We start from the raw sequence: 19,238 nt of genomic DNA, 5'->3' as shown, positions 1-19,238 counted from the left end.
AACTCTGGTTTTCTTTCTTGGGAAAATCATAGTGGTGACAGCTATTGGGCTATTCACAGACTTCTTTCTATTTTGATGTAGTGGTTTTGGTGTCAATTATTTTATCTTGATTTTACTCTAGGGCTTTTAGAATTAGATTTTGCTGGAGTCAGCTTTGATTTAACGCTTGTATGCATTACAGGTATTAGAAAAAAATCCCATTTGCCCCAAAGTCTTTGGAGTACCAGCAAACTAATTAAAGCTACCCAGCTAAGTAAATCCATTTTCCATTATTAGTAACATAGTTTTTTAAAAAAGTACAAAGTTTGCTCAGTACTTGAATAAAAAACCAATCTATCATATAAAATGTTTGACATTCACTCAAAGTGTACCTGTAGATTTATAAATGTTTCAGTGTCTTTTTACTGCAAAGACCATGGATTAGCTCAGATGGCTAAATTAAGGTGTTACAGGGTCCATGGACATGGATTTGAATGTTAGATAGGAACTAATTGGCTTTGTCTGTTTCATGACCTTAGAGTCGCTTCTGAATTGAACGAATCCATCAGTAATTACTGAATGTCTAATATTCTCTCACAGAAATATTTGACGTGATTTTTACAAAGTAATTTTTAGTTATTAATGAAGCAAAAGTGTGGATGGGTCTTTTGTAACTGCAACTGTGAGTTTAGGGCAAACATCTCAAAGCTCATCATGTGGGGTGGTTGTTTAGCAGTAACATCTCGTATTTAAAGGGATCAGAAGGCAGTCACTCTGGTCCCTGCTTTGTCACAAATTTAAAAAAATAGGGTGAAAACTTCCTAGGCCTACATTTCCTAATCTGTAAAACAGGGTTAATAATACCTGTCCAATTTATCTTCCATCTTTGAGGTGAAGGTCAACATGGAAATTGAAAGTATACAGACTCTTGATTAGAATCCCGGTGATAGACATGGTTTTATCTGTCTTTCATGTTGTTTAATATACACTATCAATAACCTCAGATATGCAGATGACACCACCCTTATGGCAGAAAATGAAGAGGAACTAAAAAGCCTCTTGATGAAAGTGAAAGGGGAGAGTGAAAAAGTTGACTTAAAGCTCAACATTCAGAAAATGAAGATAATGGCATCTGGTCCCATCACTTCATGGGAAATAGATGGGGAAACAGTGGAAACAGTGTCAGACTTTATTTCTGGGGGCTCCAAAATCACTGCAGATGGTGATTGCAGCCATGAAATTAAAAGATGCTTACTCTTTGGAAGGAAAGTTATGACCAACCTAGATAGCATATTGAAAAGCAGAGACACTACTTTGCCAACAAAGGTCTGTCTAATCAAGGCTATGGTTTTTCCAGTAGTCATGTACAGATGTGAGAGTTGGACTATGAAGAAAGCTGAGCGTGGAAGAATTGATGCTTTTGAACTGTGGTGTTGGAGAAGGCTCTTGAGAGTCCCTTGGACTGCAAGGAGATCCAACCAGTCCATTCTGAAGGAGATCAGCCCTGGGATTTCTTTGGAAGGAATGATGCTAAAGCTGAAACTCCAGTACTTTGGCCACCTCATGCGAAGAGTTGACTCATTGGAAAATTCTCTGATGCTGGGAGGGATTGGGAGCAGGAGGAGAAGGGGATGACAGAGGATGAGATAGCATCACCAACTCGATGGACGTGAATTTGAGTGAACTCTGGGAGTTGGTGATGGACAGGGAGGCCTGGTGTGCTGCAATTCATGGGTTCTCAAAGAGTCAGAGACGACTGAGTGACTGAACTGAACTGAACTGAATATACACTTGGTGACTTAGGGTGGTATTTGGCTATACTTACAAATTACTGACTAGGTCAGAAACTAAGGATTGGCTTATGGTGCTTCCCTGGTCGTGGTTGAGAATTGCCTGCAGTACAGGAGATCTGGCTTGGATCCATGGTCAGAAAGATCCCTTGGAGAAGGGAATGGCCACCCACTCCTGTATTCTGGCCTGGAAAATCCTATGGAAAGAGGAGCCTGATGGGCTACAATCCATGGGGTCCCAAAGAGTCAGACACAACTGAGCAACGAACACTTTCACTTAAGAAGTAGGTGGGATAATGCGGAAATCAGAAACCTCTGAAACCGGTGTTTATACTGGTTTTGAAAGTGAGATGGCTTTGACAGAGTGTTAACATCTCTCTTATGTTAACCTGGAGTTGGAAACCAACTAAAATTCTTCAAACCTTTCTGTAGCCAATGATACAGAAGTCTTCAATTGTGATTTTTTTTTTTTTGTATCACCAAGGCTCTTTTCAGGACCAACATATGGGGATTTGCAACTCTGTCCTCCTTTCCCCAGTTCTATCTCTTGAATGCTTTACCTGACTAATGGAGACTGACCAAGGAAAGGGCAGTGGGAGATAGAAGAAAATGGAATCCAAAGAGTCTGGGCTCTTTTCTAAGAGAGTCAATTATTCATTCTTTTCTTTTTTATTTATTTATTTGACTGCACTGGGTCTTAGTTGAAACATGCTGGATCTTTGATCTTCATTACGGCATGTGGGATCTTTCTCTGTCTTTTTTTTTTTTGTTGCTATAGGTGGGATTTGCTTACTCATTTGTTGTTGGCTCTTTTGTTCATTTATTCATTTAGAATTGATTGAGAACCTGTTATGGGCCCAGTTATGTGTTAGGTGCTACATTTATGTGGAGAAGGAAATGGCAACCCACTCCAGTATTCTTGCCTAGAGAATCCTGTGGCCAGAGGAGGCTGGTGGGCTGCTGTCCATAGTGTCACATAGAGTTGAACATGACTGAAGCAACTTAGCGTGCATGCATGTGTTGGAGAGGAAATGGCAACCCACTCCAGTGTTCTTGCCTGGAGAATCCCAGGGATGGAGGAGCCTGGTGGCTGCTGTCTATGGGGTCACACAGAGTTGGACACAACTGAAGGGACTTAGCAGCAGCAGCAGCAGCTACATATATGAACATGAGTATATCCATCTTGAATCGAATGAGAGAAATCATGTAGTAAATAAATGTTTATTGTATTCTTTATTCCACAACAACTCTGACTCCTTTTTTTTTTTTCTGGGTCTGTGTTACTGGGGTTTATGTTAACTTCTCAACTTTAGTTTCCATGATTTCTGGTAGCAAAGCCCCGTATTTCCCTTCAGAAGCTGTCCTCATACAACCTTGAGTCATGCAGTTTGGGTAGGGATGTCCTCTGGGGATCTGGCATCAGACTGACTTAAAGGCTATCATTTGCTTCCTTTCTCCACCATAGAGCAGAAGTATAATTCAAGCAGAATCTATGAGACACTGTTAAAACATAAGCAGACATTTTCTGGGGCTTCTAAGAGAAATCATTATCCTGCTCTGGGTCGTGCGAGAAGAGGTTATGAGGTTTTGAATGGTTCTTCTTTCCTGACAAGATGAGTTGCTAGGGTACTGACATGGTAGAGTCTGAGGGTTAAACCAACACTACAGAAAGCATACACAAGAGAATGGAATCAGGTATTGGTGATGATATTTTGCCTGCTGGATCAAAGCTACTTATCTTGGGAAATTCAAACTCATTTCAATTACATAAGGCACTAAATTCTCATTAGGTTTTAAAGATGCTTTATTGATTTAATTTACATATCATAAAATTTATCTTTAAATGTTTAAAAAATAATTTAAGCAGTTAAATTTTTCTAAAATGCTATACAATGCAATGGTTTGTGGTATGTTCACAGAGTTGTACAACTTTTACCACAATCAATTTTAGGATGTTTTCATCACTTCAGAAACAAACTCCATTTGATATAGCAGTTATTCTCCATTCTCCCTCAGTTTCCCTTCTGAATCCCCCACCCTGCTGCCTCCCAGACCTAGGCCACCACAACCACTAAAATACTTTGTCTTGGTACCTTTACCTGTTCTAGACATTCCATATAAATATGAATATGTTGTCTTTTGCAACTGGCTTCTTTTATAGAATGTAATATTTTCAGGGTTCATCCATGTTGTAGTATGTATCATGACTTGCTCCTTTTTATTTATTTATGTTTGGCTGCACCAGGTGTTCCTTGCTGCGAGCGGGCTTTCTCTTACTTTGGTGAACAGGGCTACTCATTGCAGTGGCTTTTCATGTTGCAGAGCACGGGCTCCAGGTATGCAGACTTCTGTAGTTGTGGTGCACAGCCTTAGCTGTTCTTGGCATGTGGAATCTTCCTGGACCAGAGATTGATCCTGTGTCTCCTGCATTGGCAGGCGAATTCTTATCCACTGCACCACCAGGGAAGTCCAACTTTGCTCCTTTATATTATTCAGTAATATTCCATTGTATGGATATACCATACTTCACTTATCTACATGTTGAGATACATTTGGATAGTTTCTGCTTTTTGTTATTAATGAATAATTATGCTTGAATGTTAGCGCATAAGTTTTTGTTTTAGATTAAGTTTTCATTTCTCTAGTATATATATCTTGGACTGAAATGGCTGGATCATATAGTAACCCTAGATTTACCATTTTAAGAAACTTCCATTATCTTTTCCAAAGTGGCTGCATCATTTTACATTCTCATTATCAGCGAGAGTGTTCTAGTTTTCCCATTTCCTTGCCATATTATTGTCTGACTTTTGAGAATCATCATCCTAGTGAGTGTGATGTGGTGTCTCACTGTGGTTTGATTTGCATTCCCCTAATGACTAAAGCCGGAGAAGGCAATGGCACCCCACTCCAGTACTCTTGCATGGAAAATCCCATGGATGGAGGAGCCTGGTGGGCTGCAGTCCATGGGGTTGCTAGGAGTCGGACATGGCTGAGCGACTTCACTTTCACTTTTCACTTTCATGCATTGGAGAAGGAAATGGCAACTCACTCCAGTGTTCTTGCCTGGAGAATCCCAGGGACGGGGGAGCCTGGTGGGCTTCCCTCTATGGGGTCTCACAGAGTTGGACACGACTGAAGCGACTTAGCAGCAGCAATGACTAAGGAGGTTGAGCACTTCTCATGAGCCTTCTTGGCTACTTGTATACCTTTTTTGGACTTCAGTTTTCTAGTCAATTTGAGTTAGATTTTTCTTGCTAGGGTAACATAGAGTCCTATCCTATTCAAAGAGGTATATTTCACCTCTCTCTCTCTCTCAGTTATCTTCTAATACAGTTTAAATATAACAAAGAGAGAAGTATAAAAGCAATAAGTAGAATTCTGAATTTTCATAGGAGCAAACATATGCAACCATTACCTTCAGTTTGGTTCAGTTCAGTTGCTAACTGGTGTCTGACTCTTCGTGACACCATGGAACACAGCACTCCAGGCCTCCCTGTCCATCACCAACTCCAAGAGTTTATTCAAACTCATGTTCATTGAGTTGGTGATGCCATCCAACCATCTCATCCTCTGTCGTCCCTTTCTCCTCCTGCCTTCAATCTTTCCCAGCATCAGGGTCTTTTCACATTAGTCAGTTCTTCCCATCAGGTGGCCAAAGTATTGGCGTTTCAGCCTCAACATCAGTCCTTCCAATGAACACCCAGGCCTGATCTCCTTTAGGATGGACTGGTTGGATCTCCTTGCAGTCCAAGGGACTCTAAAGAGTCTTTTCCAACACCACAGTTCAAAAGCATCAGTTCTTCTGCACTCAACTTTCTTTATAGTCCAACTCTCACATCCATACATGACTACTGGAAAAACCATAGCCTTGACTAGATGGACCTTTTATTGACAAAGTAATGTCTCTGCTTTTTAATATGCTATCTAGGTTGGTCATAACTTTCCTTCCAAGGAGTAAGTGTCTTTTAATTTTATGGCTACAGTTACCATCTGCAGGGATTTTGGATCCCCCCAAAATAAAGTCAGCCACTGTTTCCACTGTTTCTCCATCTATTTGCCATGAAGTTATGGAACCAGAGGCCATCATCTTAGTTTTCTGAATGTTGAGTTTTAAGCCAACTTTTTCACTCTCTTCTTTCATTTTGATCAAGATGCTCTTTAATTCTTCTTCACTTTCTGCCATAAGGGTGGTGTCATCTGCATATCTAAGGTTATTATATTTCTCCTAGCAATCTTGATTCCAGCTTGTGCTTCATCCAGCCCAGCATTTCCCATGATGTGCTCTGCATAGAAGTTAAATAAACAGGGTGACAATATACAGCCTTGATGCACTCCTTTCCAGATTTTGAACCAGTCTGTTGTTCCATGTCCAGTTCTAATTGTTGCTTCCTGACCTGCATACAGATTTCTCAAGAGGTGAATATAAAATACCAGGTGATCTCATATTTCCATCTCTTTAAGAATTTTCCACAGTTTGTTGTGATCCACACAGTCAAAGGTTTTCACATAGTCAGTGAAGCAGAAGTAAATGTTTTTCTGGAACTCCCTTGCTTTTTTGATGATCCAGTGGATGTTGGCAATTTGATCTCTGGTTCCTCTGCCTTTTCTAAATCCAGCTTGAACATCTGGAAGTTCATGGTTCATGTACTGTTGAAGCCTGGCTTGGAGAATTTTGAGTATTACTTAGTAGCATTTGAGATGAGTGCAATTGTGCAGTGATGAGCATTCTTTGGCATTACTTTTCTCTGGGATTGGAATGAAAACTGACCTTTTCCAGTCCTGTGGCCACTGCTGAGTTTTCCAAATTTTCTGGCATATTGAGTGCAGCACTTTCCCAGCATCATCTTTTAGGATTTGAAATAGCTCAACTGGAACGCCATCACCTCCCCTAGCTTTGGTCATAGTGATGCTTCTTAGGGCCCACTTGACTTTGCTTTCCTGGATGTCTGGCTCTAGGTGAGTGATCACACCATTGTGGTTGTATGGGTCATGAAGATCTTTTTTGTATGGTTCTTCTGTGTATTCTTGCCACCTCTTCTTAATATCTTCTTCTTCTGTTAGGTCCATGCCATTTCTGTCCTTTCTTGTGCCCATCTTTGCATGAAATTTTCTATATCTATCTATCTATCTATCTCTAATTTTCTATCTATCTCTAATTTTCTTGAAGAGATCTCTAGTCTTTCCCATTCTATTGTTTTCCTCTTATTTCTTTGCATTGATCACTGAGGAAGTCTTTCTTATCTCTCTTTGCTATTCTTTGGAACTCTGCATTCAAATGGGTATATCTTTCCTTTTCTCCTTTGCCTTTGGCTTCTCTTCTTTTCACAGCTATTTGTAACCATTACCTTGGTTAAGAAATAAAACATTGCTGGCACCATAGAAAGTGGCTTCATACTGCTAGTTATTCTGCCTCTAAACTTTTAACACCTTAGCTAAGTTTTGCCTATTTTTAAACTTTATATAAATGGAATCATACAGTGTATATTCTTTTGTGCCTGAATTGTTTCCTTCAAACTGTGTCTATAAAATCTATCCAGGCTGTTGTACTTAGCAGTAGTTTATTGCATTCATGTTGCAGTATAATATCCCATTGAATGAATATGCCATACTTTATCCATTCCATTGTTAATGGACATTTGAGTTGCTCTTAGTTTTTCAATATTAGAAATAATAGTGTTATGAACATTTGGATACATATGTTTTAGAATACTGCCAGTATCATATAGATTTTCAATGGTATCTACTAGAAGCTTTATTGTCTAACCTTTCACTACAGTTCTCCTGTAGTTTTGCACATATTCAGTAGATTTATTCCTGGGTATTTGATATTCATTGGTGATACTATAAATCCTCCAGAAAGGTTTTACTTTGCTACTAGCATGTAGTTAGGATAGGGAAGCTTATCTTATTCTGATTTGGCATTGATCTAAACCAGATCTGAGCTTCATTCATCTTGATGGTTAGGTGTCTCCTGTTACCCTTATGCAGAAGACTGTATGTATCCCTCCAAAATTAATATGTTGAAATCCTGACCCCAATGTCATAGTGTTTGGAGGTGGGGCCTTTGGGAGGTAATTTGGTCATGTAGGTGGAACCCTAATAAATGAAATTAATGCCCTTATAAGAAGAAGCCATAGAGCTAGCTAACTCTCTCTCTGCCAGGGGACAGAATCTTCAGCGAGAAGCTGTCCTTGCTGGCACCCTGATCTTGGACTTCCAGCCTCCAGAACTGAGAGAAATAGATGCTTGTTGTTTATTTCACATAGTAAATGGCAATACGTCACAGTAGCCTAAACCAAGACATTGTACTCCTGGGATATTAGCCTTCAGAAATCCCAAATGAAAGCTTCAGTGTTTTCCAAGAACCCTCTTCTTTAGTAGGCCCTGAGAAATTGTTGACTTTTCTCTTCACTGATGATGCTGAAAGCTCTGCCCAACTCCTCTGTCTGTTAGCCATGGCTTCCTGCTTAGCTTCTCATATACTGTTGATGGGTCAGCATATGCAGCAAGGGGAAAAGTGTGCCTAACATGAGACTCATTTCTTAGCAGTTGCCCTTTCTCAAAGAGGTCTTAGACTCTTTAAGTTTTGGCTACCCTGGTAGTGCTTGACTCCTTCAAACAAAGAGATTAAAAAATATTTTACACAGCCTTTAAAAAATCTTAGTTTTTAATCGCTGGAAAATTGCTTTAAAATTTTGTGCTGGTTTTTGCCATACAACGACGTGAATCAGTCATAATTATCTATCTATCTATCTATATAGATATCCCTTCCCTTGTGAATCTCCCTGCCCTCCACTGTCCCAACCCTCTAGGTCATCACAGAGCACCAGGCTGGGCTCCCTGTGTTACTTAGCAACTTCCCACTGTTTTACAAATGATAGTGTATGTATATATATGTCAATGCTACTTTCTCAACTCGTCCCACCCTTACTTTCCCCCACTGTGTCTACAAGTCTGTTCTCTACCAGATACATCAGTACCATTTTTCTAGATTCCACATATATATGTGTTAATATATGATATTTGTTTTTTCTTTCTGATTCACTCTATATAAGAGACTCTAGTTTCATCCACCTCAGTATAACTGACTCAAATTAGTTCCTTCTTATGGCTGAGTAATATTCCACTGTGTAAATGTACCACAGCTCCTTTATCTGTTCATCTGTTGATGAACATCTAAGCTGCTTCCGTGTCCTAGCTACTGTAAATATTGTACACAGCCTTTAAAGAAATTGACCTTTAAAACTTGGTAGATTTTCTGGAGGGGAGCATGTCTTTCTTTCCCTGGAATCTATCAGATCAGATCAGATCAGATCAGTCGCTCAGTCGTGTCCTACTCTTTGCAACCCCATGAATCGCAGCACGCCAGGCCTTCCTGTCCCATCACCAACTCCCGGAGTTCACTGAGACTCACGTCCATCAAGTCAGCGATGCCATCCAGCCATCTCATCCTCTGTCATCCCCTTCTCCTCTTGCCCCCAATCCCTCCCAGCATCAGAGTCTTTTCCAATGAGTGAACTCTTCGCACGAGGTGGCCAAAGTACTGGAGTTTCAGCTTTAGCATCTTTCCTTCCAAAGAAATCCCGGGGCTAATCTCCTTCAGAATGGACTGGTTGGATCTCCTTGCAGTCCAAGGGACTCTCAAGAGTCTTCTCCAACACCACAGTTCAAAAGCATCAATTCTTCGGTGCTCAGCCTTCTTCACAGTCCAAATCTCACATCCATACATGACCACAGGAAAAACCATAGTCTTGACTAGACGAACCTTTGTTGGCAAAGTCATGTCTCTGCTTTTGAATATGCTATCTAGGTTGGTCATAACTTTCCTTCCAAGGAGTAAGCGTCTTTTAATTTCATGGCTGCAGTCACCATCTGCAGTGATTTTGGAGCCCAGAAAAATAAAGTCTGACACTGTTTCCACTGTTTCCCCATCTATTTACCATCAAGTGATGGGACCGAATGCCATGATCTTCATTTTCTGAATGTTGAGCTTTAAGTCAACTTTTTCACTCTCCTCTTTCACTTTCATCAAGAGGCTTTTTAGTTCCTCTTCACTTTCTGCCATAAGGGTGGTGTCATCTGCATATCTGAGGTTATTGATATTTCTCCCAGCAATCTTGATTCCAGCTTGTGTTTCTTCCAGTCCCAGCATTTCTCATGATGTACTCTGCATATAAGTTAAACAAGCAGGGTGACAATATACAGCCTTGACGTACTCCTTTTCCTATTTGGAACCAGTCTGTTGTTCCATGTCCAGTTCTAACTGTTGCTTCCTGACCTGCATACAAATTTCTCAAGAGGCAGGTCAGGTGGTCTGATATTCCCATCTCTTTCAGAATTGTCCACAGTTTATTGTGAGCCACACAGTCAAAGGCTTTGGCATAGTCAATAAAGCAGAAATAGATGTTTTTCTGGAACTCTCGTGCTTTTTCCATGATCCAGCGGATGTTGGCAATTTGATCTCTGGTTCCTCTGCCTTTTCTAAAACCAGCTTGGACATCAGGAAGTTCACGGTTCACATATTGCTGTATACATAATTTCTTTTCTCCATTTTCTAGTTTTTTTTTTTTTTTCCCAAGTGATTGTAGGATAGAATTAATTTACATTTCAGGGAACTTTAATTGATCAGAAATGTTTTCCTATTTGCTAAGTAATACTTTGATCTTACCTTTAGATTTCTCAGGAATTAGAGCATATGTGTGTGTATCAACTTACTATATAGATTTATTTAAATTTAAAATCTCATTTCCCTATTAAAACAGTGTATTCTTGGGTTTCTATAAAAGCCTGATGTTTAATTATTAGGGTCTAAGTGAAATATTGCATATTTGTTACTTCAAAATAAGAATATCCTTGCACATCAACTATATCTTACTACTTTAAAAGTGCTTTTATTGTAAAATATACATAAAAAACCAGAAAGAATGTATCACATATATGTACAGTTTATAAAAAAATAATAGAAAGATGAGGCATTTCCCTGGCAGTCCAGTGGTTAAGACTCTGTGTTTCCAATGCAGTGGATGCAAGTTTGATCCCTGGTCATGGAACTAAGATCCCAGTTGCTGAACAGCCAAAACCAACCCACCACCCATGAATCCACAGTACAGCTTAAAGATACAGAAGCTCCCCTCCTCTTTGACATATTCACCCAGTCCACTCTCACACCATCCTTTTCAAAAGATCTCTCTGTGAATTAGGAATGGGTGGGAATCTCCTTCACATGATGAAGAGCTTCTAAAAATTCTTGAGCTAACAGCATAGCTGAATGCTCTTCCCCTAAGATAGGGAACAGTAAAAGGATATCCATTAGTCTCCACTTGTATTCAGCACTTTGCTGGAGCTTTTAGCAAATGCGGAAAGTAAGAAAAAGAAAAGGCATACAGGTTACAAAGGAGGAAGTCAAACTGTCATTATTTATGGAAAACATGGATTGTGTATGTAGAAAATTCTAAGCCATTTATGAAGAAACTACCAGAAGTAAGAGGTGAATTTATCAAGGATGCAATATACATGCTAAATATGTAAGAAACTGTAGTATTTTCTTTTTTTTAAAAATCTTAATTTTATTGGAGTAGAGTTGCTTTACAATGTTGTGTTAGTTTCAGGTGTACAGCAAAGTGATTCAGTTACACACACACATATATTCATTCTTTCTAAGATTCTTTTCTCATATAGATTATCCCAGAATATTGGGTAGAATTTCTTGTGCTGTACAGTAGGTTTCTGTTGGTCATCTCTCATATATAGTAGTGTGTGTATGTTCATTCCATCTCCTGATTTATCCCTCTCTCCACACTCACGTTTCCCCTTGGGTAACCATAAGTCTGTTTTCAATGTCTGTAAAGTCTGCTTCTGTTTTATACAGAAGTTCATTTTTATCTTTTTTAAAAAATTAGATTTCACATGTATGATATCATATGATATTTGTCTATCTCTGACTGACTGACTTCACTTAGTAAAGAACCACTGTATGATCCAGCAATCCCAAAGCTGGGCATTTATCTGGAGAAAACCATAATTGGAAAAGGTACATGAACCCCTATGTTCATAGAGCACTATTTACAATAGCCAAAACATGGAAGCAACCTAAATGTCCATCAACAGAGGAATGGATAAAGAAGTTGTACATATATACAATGGAATATTACTCATCCATTAAGAAGAATAAAATAAAACCATTTGCAGCAATATGGATGGACCTGAAGATTATCATAGTATTGTCTAACACGTGACTTTTGCAGCCCAGATGAGGACCTTGGGTCTTGCCTTTGCAGGGCTGCAAGCAGAGGCATGCCTGGCTCCCCAGGCTGGAGAGCTCCCTGGAGAAGGCAGTGTCTAGAGCCCTGACTTTAGCGTGAGGCCTGGAGGTGGAGCATCGTCTGTGGTAGTTGTTCTCAAGGAAGACCCTGGGGCACTTGTGTCTGTGCTGCTCAGGGGTCTGTCCCCACCTTAGCACTTGCCAGTCTGCAGCCAGCCCTGGCCACCAGCTTTCTCTGGTCATTGCATGGTTCTGGGCATCCCTGGGACTTGACCATCCCTCAAGTCGGCCCCCACCCTCACAGGAGATGGGTTGTTCCAGCACCCTGGCTCCCAGGGACCTGGAGGAAAGGGCTAGAGGATGCACAGGCATTGATTTCCAAAGCCGCCGCTGGGGCCTGCAGGCGTCTGCGCAGGGCCGGCTGGGTGGCCTGTGGGTCTCTAAAGTCTTGATAAGTTTCCCGGAGTGCAGGGGCCCAAACACCTGCGTCAAAGTTCCACGAGGGAGCAGATGGCGGTTGGGCTGCCCTTTGCCCGTTGGCTCCCTTGGCTGGCTGCCCTTTCTCTGACTCAGGTTCGAACGGACCGTCTCGAGCATATTGCGCGTGGGATCGCCTGCCTCGCCCCGAGGAGTCCGTAGCCAGGAGACCTGTCCCGGCTTAGGCTCCACTCCAAGGGGCACACAAACTGCTCTTCTCTGGTAACGGCCTCGGAGAACCTTGCCTCTGCTTGCCCATCGCCCATGAGTTCATCCCGCCTCTGTGCGCTCCATCGCTCCCTACAAGATCACTTCGCGGGCCACATCTCCCCTCTTCCTCTTGGGCAGTTCCGTGTGGATCCTATGCTTCTACCCATTTGGTTGTACAGTTAGAGCTCCCAGAAGAGATGGTGGCCCATCATACAGGCTCAGTACTTGCCCCCCAGGCTCCTCTCTGTGTCCTCAAAGAGGACCACTCACGTGTGACCACTCATAAGAAGCTAACACTGTCTGCTCGCATCTCCGAGAATTCTCCAGGTAGGGGTCACCTGGGAATGGTAAATGGCCCTCCTCCAGGGAGCAAATAGACCCACTGCCATTGGCCACAAGAACTGTTAATTATCTTTATGAGGCCAGTGCCATGCAGTCATCCTCCGGATACTTGCCCAAAGGAGACTGAGCCGAGGGGCCCCAGGAGAGCGCAAAGAAGGCCCAGGAAGGAGAATGGACAACTGGTGATCAAAGGCAGGATGTTCAGCGAAGAGGCCCCACACAGTGAGAGTATACCGTCAGTATCTATGCCTCTGGAAGCCACTGGAGTGTCAGTTCCTTAAGGTGCGGTCCAGGGTTTCTGAAGGGAAACCTCCAGTCCAAGCCCCGGGAGATTAAGAAAAACCTCTTGTCCTCTAAGAGGGGCTTCAGCCAAGGCCCGTGCCATGAGCTGCTCACAGCGCCCTCTGCTGGAGGTGCTGGAGGTGTCCCACCCCTTGGAGGAGTGAGCTGGTGGAGGAGGGCTTTGTGGTCCAACTTCTTTCTACTGCTGCTTCCCAAGAAACTGTCAAAGGCAGTGCTTGATGAAGGCCTAGGCTCAGTTCTCCATTTCACTGACGTCCAAGAAGCCCACAGGGACAGATGCTTTCAGACATGTCAAGCAGGATTTCTCTGCCATATCTACCAGTTGTAAACTCTGCAAATGGGACATTCCAGTGCCACCGCTGTGCTCCGGCTCCTGGTGTAGGATGGAAGAGGGTTGCCCTTCCCTCCCCAGCTTCCTTGTAGAGTTATTGCTGAAGACCTGGGTTTGGAGAAGACAGCTGAGCGCCAGTGGTTTGATAAGGCTTCAAAGGATAGAACTGAAACCGCTCATTTTGTCCTTATCTACTTTCACCTTGCAGATCCAGGTTACTAAAACATTACCAGTTCTTAAACTGGCTGACCTGCCAGGTCCCCAATCCTGTGTGCCCCTCTGCCTTCTCTCACACCAGAGATTGATTATGAAATGAGATGTGCAGTTCCTAATTCTTCTTATGCTGTTCATGCTGACTCTCCTTTTAGGGTCAGGCTCATTTTGGGTGTTTTCACTTAGTAAGTAGAGAATGAAGGCCCTTGCATTCGCATCACTCAGTCATAGCATCTTCTAGTTTGACCTCCCTCACGTCCTAACACCTCAGTCCTCTCCTTCAATCTGTGTCCTATAGAATGGAGTCACCTACACCTATGTGTATAGATTCTTCTCCTTTTTTAATACTGACCCCTCCTCCAGTCACCTCCACCAGTTCTTGGTTGTTATTTGCCAGCCATCACTGTCTCTAGAGCTGTCTCCACTCCTTGATCAGCACCTCTGCACACTGCATTGAGACCTGCCTTTGACTCTGAAGAAATTGATATGGTTACTGCGCCCCCTCCCCAGGCGGTCATCTCTAGTCTCCTGTCTCCAGCGACAACATCTTCCCATTTTGCATGGAGCTCCTTGGTTCTGAAAGCATGCCACCTAGTGATAACATTGCCTCAGGCCCAGTTTCCACCAGCTTGCCTGCATAGTTGGTCAACAGCCTACATGCAACTTTCCAGGAACCACCCTTCAGCCCTCATTGGGAGTTCCATCCCAAGTGGACTACAGCCTGAGGCCGCCAGTGGCAGCTCTTGAAAACCAGGCAGCCCCAGTACAAGCTACTAATTTAACCCCTGACACACCCCAGCCAGTGGTGGCACAACTCAGCCAGGTTTCTGGGTTTGACATCTGCATTTTCCACCTTTGGCATCCCTGTCTGTACCCAACCTGCCTTTAGAGACACCCCTGGCGTTATCCCCATTGGCACAGCCACTACCTTTGGCTTTAGAGCTGGTCCCAGCATGGCCAGCACCAAGAACAGCAGCTCACTGTTTGCTAACACTATTGAAGACCCATTTGGTTTTCTGGGATCTGCAGCCCTATGGGCAGAAGTAGCAGCTTTGGGATGAGTGTGGATGCCCCGGCCCCAGCTCCATTCTGGAGCACTCAGCTTTGGTGCAGGACCAAGCAGAAACTAGTCCTCTAAGTTGGGGGCACTTAGACCTGAGCAGCAGTGTTCTACTTCCTTATAGGACTCCACTTGCTGAATGGAGAGTCCACTTCTACAGAGAGCAAATCTGCCCTGGCAGACACTTTCCTTCCTGCCTATCATCAGAGCACATGGGGCTGGCCTGGCAAAGGCACTTCTCTGACTGTTGGAAGAGTCAGCACCACTGAGAAGAAATGAGTGCTGGATAACACAGTTGTTCCTCCTAGCGATCAGCTCAGCTGGCATCCTTCATGCCAAAGCACATCTGTTGTAGTGAAAGGAACGAGCACCGTGCTTTGGTTGGGCAGTGCTCCTCTTACTGCCTCTGGCGGAGCTCCTTAGGGTCCCTCTGGCCACAGTACATATGCCTGGAGGATCAGCAGCACCCTTGTGGCTGGAGGTGCAGAGGACCGGAGGCACAGCTGGCCAGAGTTCACCCTAGACACTGCGGCGGCCAGTGCCATTTCTGTGCTTGTAGGCCCTCGTGCTCCCGCCTACAGTCAGAGCACCTGGGGTCTGTATGGTACAATGGAAGAAGGCATCACCAGACTTGTGCTTGGGGACCTTCCCACCATCATTCTGAGCTCCTGGGGCGCTCATGGTCAAAGCACTTTTAGTACAGTCAGAGGGACGATGCCCTCGTAGACTTTCAGGGAGACATTTCTACTTTTGCCTCCAGTGAGAATACCTGGTCACCCAGCCATGGTACCCTCCTTGACTTCTGGTGGCAGCACTACAGAGAAAACATCTGTGTTTGGAGGCACTTTTGTTCCTGCCTTTGGTCAGAGTAGTTTTCAACTCTGATGTGGCCACAGCAAACTTTGGCTTTGCCTTTGGGGCATCTTTGTTACTTGTGGAGAGCAGAAGTATAGGACCACCAAGCCTTTATTTCTCTTAGTGGAAGATGCAGATCTCAGCAATGGAGAAGCAAACGCTTCTATGGATGGGACTTGCTGTGCTGTGAAGAGTCTCAGCTCCTTGTAGTTGTGTCAAACAAACTTCACTTTTCTCTGTCTTCCTACTGCAAGCCCAAAGTCCCATACCTCAGGGTATGTGTGTGTGTCAGGACAGATAAAGCTGATCAAAAGTCAACAGTCAGGACCTGATAAGTCCCACTGTTGAGAGTTGAAGAGAGCTCTGTATATATCAACTAACCCCTTCCTGCCTTTGACCATTATCCTAGTTAATCCAAGTTCCAGGTCAATTTCTGTCTCATTTTGGAATAGGCAGGATGCCCTTCTCCTGCCTACAGCTGCCCCTGTCTCCTTACTTGTTGCCTCAATGGGCCCTTATCTTTGTGGCCCCTGAGTATATATATAAAAGCCTTATTCTTGCTAATTCAACCCCTGCTCATGTGTCTTTGCTCCTTGACTCAACTTTGGAGGAAGAGTTGGTGTGTATGAATGCTGATATGTTTGGCCAAACTCAACTGTGCAGAATTTTCTGTAGCCCAGTGAATAGGGAGTGGATGTTCCCATATTTGATGACTTCAGATGTTGACATCTGTAGTCTCTGTGCTTTTAGTATAACGGATAAACTATTAACTAGTATAATAGCTAGTCTCTGTGCTTCAAGTGTAACCAGGAGAACAAGTATAATCCAGAGGACAGAGACACAGACAGGTGTCTGCCCCCTGCCTCCTCTCTCTGGGCTTCTGTCCTACTATCTAACCTTGCTGTAGGCAAGACTATTGCTGATGTGTATTCAGAAACCACATTTTAATTTTAGTCATTTAAAATTATTTTTTAAATATATATTTATTCAATATATATTTTTGGTATGTTTTCCTTTAATTTGGGGTGAACACTAACCAGAGAGGATGGACTTGGCATCTAGGCTCGTGGACCTGTGGGAGTAAAGGCTGGAAGAACTTCCACCTGCTCTGTAATGATTGAAACTATAAACATATTGCATATTACAGTTGTTATACTGTTTAAAAAATCAGAACATGTCTTTTCAGAGGAGTAACTGGATAGGGCCTATTTGTGAAAATAACAAGTTTGGTTCTTGCCTGTACCATGAAAATATCAAATTGCAAGAATTACCTTTTTCCCCAAATCTGGCTGACTTTGGAGTCCTGCTGTCTCCACTAGACTTAATTGCTGACAATGCAGTCTTTTCTAAGGCATTCACAACAGGAGAACCTAACATTATGGGAGAAGAAAAGTACAAGCACTTTCCCTAGAAATATCCATATTATTTTATTAGGCATTTATTCAGCTATGACTTTACACCAGATCTGTGCTAGACCCTCGTGATAGAGAGTTAAAAGAGGTATATTTCCCCAGAGGAGTTTACAATTCAGTGGGGAAGACAGATAAATAGACCAAAAATTATAATTGGAAGGGTGAGTGCTAGGGTAATCGGAGCAGGTAAAAGAACATAAAGCTAAGTCTGGAGTAGAAAAAAATCTGAGTTTCTCCTTAAAGAGAAAAGAGGAAATAGCTAGGTGGAGAAAGGTTATTTTCAATTCAAGGAAATAGTATTTTAAAAGCCGATGAATAAAGTGAGCTCATGAATCACTGGAGCACCAGGCAGGAGTCCTGTGTGGCTGGTGACTGAATCCAGGGGTGGGACACACTGCTGTAGGATTCAGGAGGGACAGATAATGGACAAACTTACATACCATGATGAGCCATTTGTCTGTTATCTCGGAAGGAAGCACAGTCATGAAAGGATTGTGAGCAAATAAGGGACAAGATTATAGGCAGACACTGCCCTAGTGGCCCAGTGGCGAGGACTCCGTTCTCTCAATGCGGGGGGTGTGGCTTGATTCCTGGTTGGGGGAACTAAGACTTCACATGCCACATGGCATGGCCAAAAGGAAAAAAATAAAAAGATTATGTGTAGACTTTAGAAACATCCCTGTGGTTGTGTGAGAAGGAAAAGTTAAATGGGAGCCAGAGCAGAGGCAAAGAAACTTACAGGAATCTTTGCAGTGACCCAGGCAAAGACATGGAGTAGGAAATGGCAACCCATTCCAATTTTCTTGCCCAAAAAAGCCCATGGACAGAGGAGCCTGGTGGCCTACAGCCCATGGGGTCTCAAAGAGTCTGTGACCGAGCATGCATGCATGCACAGGCAAAGGCGAGACAGTAAAGCTCTCAGCTGGTAGAGGGGAAAGTGAGGAAGTAACAGAACAGAGAGGTGATAGAGGTAACTGCAGCAAGACCAGCTGAATTTTAGCCATCTTTTGTGGGTAAGGTTGACAGAAGCAGTTTTGGCAAAAACCATGTAAGTTCATTTTTAATAGTTTCCTGTGAAAAATCCAGATATCCAAAAGGCAATTCATTCACTCTATCAATCTAACACATTTATTGAGAACCTGGGACATTCCTACTCTAGGTGGGAGCGTCAATTTCAAAATGGGCAAAAATCCCTACTTTTGTAGAGGCTATAGTCTAGTGGGAGGGGAAGAAATAATAATAGATATGAGTAAATTATCAGACAGGTTAGCCAATAGCAAGTGCTAAGGAGATTACAGCAGTATATCAGGATTGAGATTACAATAGAGAGAAGCGTAAGTGTTATTTTTAGAAGAGGGAACAAAGCAAGCCTTACCGGGAAGGTAAGATTTGGGCAATTGAGTGAGCTACGCAGATCCAAGGGGAAAGCGTTCCAGATCATGGGACCAGGTGCTACAAAGTCCAGGGGAAGGATGCCCAGTGTTCTCAGGAGCAGAAAGTAATCTAGTGGATCAGGAATGGGATCCAGAAGTGGGAGAATGTGAAGAGAGGAGGATGGAGAGAAAAGGGGCTCCTGGGCTATGGAGGGCCTTCCTTGCAGGCTCTCCTAAGTGTTTGGAGCATTTAGAGCAAAGGATGACATGACCTGACAAGTTTTAACAGAATTGTTTTGGTTGCTGGCATGATTGTAGAAACAGGAAGACCAGTCGAGAGGCTAAGTCCATAGTCCAAATCAGGTGTCATGATGGCTTGGACACAGTGATCGTGATGGAGAGGAAGAAGTAGACTTGTGCATATTTAGAAATATTTACCATTAAGTTGGTTGATATATGTGTGTGTAGGTGAGGGAGAGGAGGGCATGGAGTTGCATCCTGGCCTAGAGAAAGATTATGGCCTCATCGTTGTATAGTTGGTAATTGGCGGCCCCATGGAAACAGAAGGCTGAAGGAAAAAACAAAGGGAAAGTAGGAGGGTAAAAAGACTCCTCAGCTCATGTAGTTAA

This window comes from Bos mutus, chromosome 28, assembly GCF_027580195.1.
Source record: "Bos mutus isolate GX-2022 chromosome 28, NWIPB_WYAK_1.1, whole genome shotgun sequence".
In the NCBI taxonomy this organism is placed as follows: Eukaryota; Metazoa; Chordata; class Mammalia; order Artiodactyla; family Bovidae; genus Bos; species Bos mutus.
Note: the sequence above shows the minus strand (reverse complement) of the source record.